The sequence below is a fragment of the Trachypithecus francoisi genome, unplaced genomic scaffold (genome assembly GCF_009764315.1).
Source record: "Trachypithecus francoisi isolate TF-2019V2 unplaced genomic scaffold, Tfra_2.0 Lachesis_group2, whole genome shotgun sequence".
In the NCBI taxonomy this organism is placed as follows: Eukaryota; Metazoa; Chordata; class Mammalia; order Primates; family Cercopithecidae; genus Trachypithecus; species Trachypithecus francoisi.
The window spans coordinates 81,528,913-81,535,906 of NW_022681465.1; positions in this window are offsets into that span (position 1 = coordinate 81,528,913).

A 6,994-nucleotide genomic window follows, 5' to 3' on the forward strand; every position below is an offset into this window, starting at 1 on the left:
TACATGGGGCCATTTACAGGGAGCGAGGGTTACTAATGGCTGAAGGAAAAGAGATAAAAAACAAGCAAGAGATCCTAGCCCTGTTAACAGCCTATGGAGACCAGAAAAATTGGCTATTGTACATTGCCCAGGGCATCAGAAACCAACCACTCCAATTGCTCAAGGCAACTTTCTGGCAGACCAAACTGCAAGGAGTGTGGCAAAGGCTCCCAACCAACTCCTTGCACTCCAGCTCCCTGATCCGGGCCCCCGGGACTTGCCATATCTCCCTGATTATTCAGAACAAGATCTCCAGTGGATTGACAAACTTCCCCTGAAACGGATCCAGAATGGGTGGTGGACTGATACTAATGACCAAACTATCCTACCAGAAAAATTAGGGCAACAAGTGTTGGAACACATCCACCGAACCACCCACCTGGGTGCCTGGCGGATGATAGACCTGATCAGACGCTCCAAGCTCAAGATCAGACATATAGCCGAGACAGCCAGCAGCATCATGACAAGTTGCAAAGTCTGCCAGCTTGACAATGCCTATCCCCAATCCCAGGCTGCCACAGGAACAAGGCTCAGGGGAACCAGACCTGGTATTTACTGGGAAGGAGATTGTACTGAGATAAAGCCAGGAAAATACGGGTATCGGTACTTACTTGTCTTTGTAGATACTTTTTCAGGGTGGATTGAAGCATTCCCAACCAAAAAGGAAACTGCTTAGGTTGTAGCCAAGAAAATTCTGGAAGATATCCTCCCCAGGTATGGTTTCCCCGTCCAAATAGGGTCAGATAATGGGCCGGCCTTCGTTGCTAAGGTAAGTCAGGATTTGGATTCCATCCTTGGGGCAAATTGGAAACTACATTGCGCTTACAGGCCCCAAAGTTCAGGACAGGTAGAATGGATGAATCGGACCTTAAAAGAGGCCTTAACTAAATTGACTATGGAGACTGGCACTAATTGGGTGGTCCTTCTCCCCTATACTCTGTTCCAGGCCCGTAATACCCCTTACAGGCTGTGCCTTACCCCTTATGAAATCATGTTTGGCAGACCCCCACCCCTGGTTCCCAGCCTAAAAGATGATCTGCTCAAATCTGAAACAGAAAATGTCTCTGAACTCTTATTTTCCCTACAAGCCTTGCAGAAAATTCATCAAGAAATCTGGCCCAAGCTGAAGGAACTATATGAGACCGGTCCCCCACCGACACCCCATCCGTACCAGCCGGGAGACTGGGTCCTGGTTAAGCGACACTGACAAGAGACCTTAGAACCCAGGTGGAAAGGACCACTCCAGATACTCCTAACCACACCCACCGCCCTAAAGGTAGAAGGCATCACGTCGTGGATCCACTACACCCATGTCAAACCAGTGGACCCGACCTCCGACCTTCTTGGACCAATCACGGCAGCGACTGAAGCACCGGCCACGAGGACTGTGGACAGAGCTAAGAACAACCCCTTAAAACTCACCCTGCGCCGGCAGCATAGCTCACTGCAAACATGCAGCTAGGTAGTCTAACCCTAACGTTAGTCACCCTAGTGGCCGCTGGGGCAAACACAAAACCAGTTCCTAACCCCTTTGTCTGGAGATTCTGGCTTTATGAAAACCAAACCCACCCTGGGCAACCTCGTAAGCCCGGGAAGCTACTGGCCAGTGCTGATTGCCCCTCCACAGGGTGCAGTGACCCAATTTTGCTAAATTTTACTGGTTTTCAGATAGCCAAACCAGTGGTACCAATGATATGTTTTGAGTTTGATCAGACTAAGTACAATTGTAAACACTATTGGTGGCACCAAAACGCAGGCTGCCCCTACAGTTACTGTAAAATGCACTCAGTCAGAGGGTGGAATGAGCAATCTGGGTGGAACTTCTACCAGCAGGGTAGAGGCGGCATCTATACTTGGAAAGTTAAGGATCCTTGGAACTCCCGCTGGACCACGCCTCAACATGGGGCTGTATACTATTCCTCTTCCTCCACATGGCCTAGCAGTCACCTCTATCTGTGACGTGGCCTAATTCAGGTACAGCCCCTGGTCCATGGGGATATCCAACAACAGGAAGACAGACTAACACAAGATTTACGTCCTTTCTCCTGGTTAGAATTATTACAAGAAGGATTAGAACTTGCTAACCTTACAGGACTTCACAGCTTGTCTGGCTGCTTTCTGTGTGCCACCCTAGGGCGTCCACCGCTAACCACTGTCCCTCTGCCATGGGAATCCTTTACCCAAACTAACAACCTTCAGAATCTCTCGAATGCCCCTATTCTTAATGTGCCACTGTACCGGAACCCCAGTCAGGAGAAATTTCCCTACTGGTTTTCAGGCACTAACTCTAGCCTCTGCAACATCACTGTAATGCCCCCTAATACCAACCTGAGGGCCCCACTGGGCATATTCTTTTGGTGTAATGGAACATTATCTAAGACCCTATCTGGTCCCTCTGTTACCAACCTACTGTGTCTCCCTGTCACACTAGTTCCCCGGTTAACTCTACTAACTGCCGGCGAGTTCCTGGGGTACACCGGTAACTGGACTAGCACTGCTATTCATCCAGCCCCTAGACCAAGACATGCATGAGCCATATTTCTCCCCCTCATTGCAGGAATCTCCCTCACCACATTCCTCATAGCGGCCGGACTGGCAGGGGGAACCCTAGGTCACACCCTCATAGAAAGCAACAAGTTGTACCAACAATTTGCCATTGCTATGGAGGAGTCGGCTGAGTCCCTTGCCTCCCTTCAGCGACAGCTCACATCCCTAGCTCAGGTAACCTTGCAGAACCGGAGGGCCCTAGACCTACTCACTGCTGAAAAAGGTGGTACATGTATGTTCCTGAAGGAAGACTGTTGTTTTTACATAAATGAATCAGGGCTTGTAGAGAACCGGGTCCAACAGTTACGCAAGTTAAGCATAGAAATGAAGAAACAGCAATTTGCCTCAGCTGCAAACCAATGGTGGAATTCCTCTATGTTTTCTCTGTTAGCTCCCTTCCTTGGACCCCTGCTAAGCCTACTATTTCTGTTTACCGTAGGATCCTGTGTTATTAACCGAATTTTGCAGTTTGTCAGGAAAAGGTTTGACACCATAAAGCTCATGGTCCTCAGAGCCCAATACCAACCTGTAAACGTGGAAACAGAATCAGACTTATAAGACCCAAGATTGGCTCCAGAGGTACCTGAGACAGGGGGAAATGTAAGAAATCAAACATATATCTCAGTCCTGGGCCCGGTACAAACACATTCCTCCATATATCTGAGTCCTGGGCCCAGTACAAACATTCCTCCATTTGTCTCAACTTCCTGGGCCCAGTGCAAACATTCCTTCATTTGTCTCAACTTTAGAAAAACAACACCTGGAGAATCCCCGATAAGGTCACAGCCGTTTTACTGAAAGCGCGGGAACCAATTAAAAAACTGCTAAATGTATAACTTAAAATGTTAACCAATTGTAATGCTGTAACCCAAAGAATTCCCTTGTTTCTCTGTAACCTTACATATTCTGTTTACATCGGGCTATAAAAAGCGAGCACATGCATCGTTCGTGGCCCTCTTGTATGCTGTGGAGCAGAGGGACCAAGTTCGAACTTGCAGTAAAGATCCTTGCCGCTTGGCTTTGACTCTGGACTCTGGTGGTCTTCTTCGGGGAATAAACGGTCTGGGCATAACACAACAATGAAAAATAACACAAATGAGAAAACAATATGGTATAATAACTACATAGCATTTACATTATATGGCTTTAGGTATTATATGTAATCTGGAGGTGATTTAAAGTATATGGGAGGATGTGTATATGCAAATGCTATGTCATTTTATATAAGAGACATGAGAATTCACGGATTTTGATACCCTCAGAGGACAGGGACTTCCTGAAACCAATCACCCCCAGATACCAAGCAATTACTGTGTTGCTAATTTCATTAGTGTTTGCAAATTCCCTTAAGTTTTCTAGGTGTCCAGTGTTATTGTCTAAAAATATTGATAATTATAATCCCAGGTTTACCTCCATTCCTGTTCCATGTTGTGGTAGATAAAATAATCGCATCCCAAAGATGTAAATTGTGAATATATTGTTACATGGCAAAAGGGAGTTAAGGCTGCTGATCAGTTTACCTTGAAACAAGGAGATCACCCTGATTGCTCCAATCTAATTACATCAGTCCCTAAAAGCAGAACCCTTCTCAGCTTCAAAGAGATAGAAGAACAGAGATGAGACACTGAAAGAACTCAATGAGCCATTGTTAGCTTTGAAGAAGAAAGAAACCATGAACAGAGAAATGTGGGTGGCCTCTGAAAGTTGAAAAAGACTTCCCTAGTGCCTCCAGAAGGAAATGCAGCCCTGCCGCCACCTTGGTTTGAATTCACTAAGATCCCTGTTAGACTTCTGATCTATGGAACTGTGAGATAAATTTATGTTCTTTTATGCCACTAGTTTCATGATCATTTATTACAGCAGCAGTAGAAAAATGCATGTCTTCTTATATTGACCTGAAAAATGTTAAATAATAATGCAAATTTTGGGTGGAGAAAGAGATATTTAGGTTGAAAAGACAAATGAGGCTGCCTTGTCTCAACAACAAATGATTTAGGAGTTTTCTTCCACTTCATTAGATGGAACTAATGTTCTAATTTATTATAGTATTACTAATCTGATTTCTAATGAAACATTTCAAAGCATCATATTTCACTTTTCTGATGTTCTTTATTTGTATTTATTAATTTTTTGAAGTACATTTTCAAAGGATTGGTATTTTCTCTTATTTGAAATGAAAAGTCTCCTTAAAGTATTGGCACCCTCTGCTACTTTTGCTAGCATTTCTCCCATATATACTGTGACAAAACTCAAGCCTTAATATGTATATTTTTATTGTCATCTTTGAACGTTTCTCATATTTTAACTATATTGCTAAGGATAGAATCTATAAACTGAATCAATAGACAATGGTCTTGCCCCATTCTCCTTAATTTTTTTCCCTAAAGGCCCACTAGTCATGAATAAATTGAGTATCAGTTGTTGTCTTTCCAGCAGCCCTTCCCCCTTTTTTTACTAGCAGCACACTGCAATTAGACTGTAAATCATAGTACCCCGCCCCTTCCAAACTAATAGATAGCAAATAACCAAGATTCTCCCTCTCCTAGTAATCTGAAACCTGAATAGAATGTTTAGATGGTCTTGAAATTGTCAATAGCACTCAAAAGAAACTGTCTCTAAGTTTCTGATTGGGATGCCCCAAGTTACTATAGTTTATTAATTTCTGAGACCTTGTTATCTTGTTTTTCCTTCAGTTGTGTAATCTAAGCAGTATCTTCCTTTAGATGTCTTTATTTGTTTATTTTTATTTTTTATTTTTTTGAGACTGGGTCTTGCTCTGTCACCCTAGCTGGAGTGACAGAGCAGTAGCCTCAATCTCCGGGGCTCAAGTAATCTTTCCACTTCCACCAAGTAGCCAGGACTACAGGCATGTATTATCACCCCTGAAAATTGTGTGGGTGGGAGGGGGGAGGCAGGGTGGGGATGGGGTCTCACTATGTTTTCCAGGCTGGTCTTGAACTCCTGGGCTCAAGCAATCCCTCTGCCTCAGCCTCTCAAAGTTCTGGAATTATGTCAGTTTTTAATGTTTTCAACCAAAGACTTTGAACTGATTGATTCACAGGGGATGGTGGTCAAGATGGCATATATCGTCATCTATTTCTGTGGATTCGATGCAAAAGTGTTTCTTTGTGTGCTATCTTAGTTAAGAATCTTTTGGTTGTAGTGTAAGAATGTGGATAACAAGAGGAAATAATAAGAACAATTTTCGAAAGAATCTCCCCAGTGACTCCAATGCTGCCAATGTTCTTTCCAATTAACTCCTGCTCTCTCTCAGCTAAGAGGCAGCAAAATGGAGGCTGGAAAGAGATAGTGTACCTTTTGCTCCCTACTTGGCAGTAGAGTGTCAACAAACCTCTTTCCCAAGTCAATCCTATGTAACTTTTTAATGAAATTAAAGGCTCTAGCAACCATGTGTCTGTGTCAACTCTCTCCAGCCCTCGACTTCTGGGTGGTGACATATAAATGAGGATGAGTTTCACATAATGTAGCTGAATGTTCTATACATCAAAGTAGGGCAACATGACCAATGGCAAGAACATGAGTGGCAATGCGGACCACCCTTGGAGAAAAAGCCAGAATAATACCTTTATGTCAGTCATGCCAAGTGATAAACATTAGCAAATAAATGAGGTTGCATAGTGGACATATTTTTTTTGAGAGTTTTGGCTTTAAACTATTAGAACACTCAATACCTTGCCCCCTTCTTAAAAAAATGAACACTTATGAATCTGAGTTTTCCCTCTTTTACTGATATTAATACATAAGAAAAAAAAAATCAAAGCCCAAATACCCATGCATACAACTCCACTTATCCTGAAAGGAGAATAAAAGAATTTCTTGAAAAGCTACTCAGGCATAGGTAAAGGTCTGAAAAAAAGTGGAAATACCAAGCCACAAGAATGTCTGAAACTAGGATAGCTCATAGAAAGTGCATAGCAGGAGTTTATGCACCTTCCCTGTAGAGTTCTACCTTGAATTTAACTTATTTCACAAAACTAGAAATTTACATTTGTGAGAAATGGATGGGAAAAGGCTTTAGAATAACAAGAAACAGTAGGATTTTGGGGAGCCCAAACAAACCCTGACCACAGAACCTTCAGAGCTACATTTTCTAGTCTCAATGTAGCACTTCTTTCCTTCCTTTTATTTCTTTTCTTTATGTGATCTCCATTATTATTTAAATTTCATCCTCTGTCTTTTGTCATTCTCTATTTCTTTGACCATTCGATTGCATTCTGTAATTCTGAAAACTGACTATTTTAAAATCTTTCATTTAACCTTTTCCCTTAAAATGTTTTTCATACCTTAAATTACTTCATTCTTCAGAATTTCAAAAGTTAAAAAGGATCAATAGTTATCCTCTTTGGCTTTACCTTTATTTTATCTATATGGTACATCAAGTGTGAAA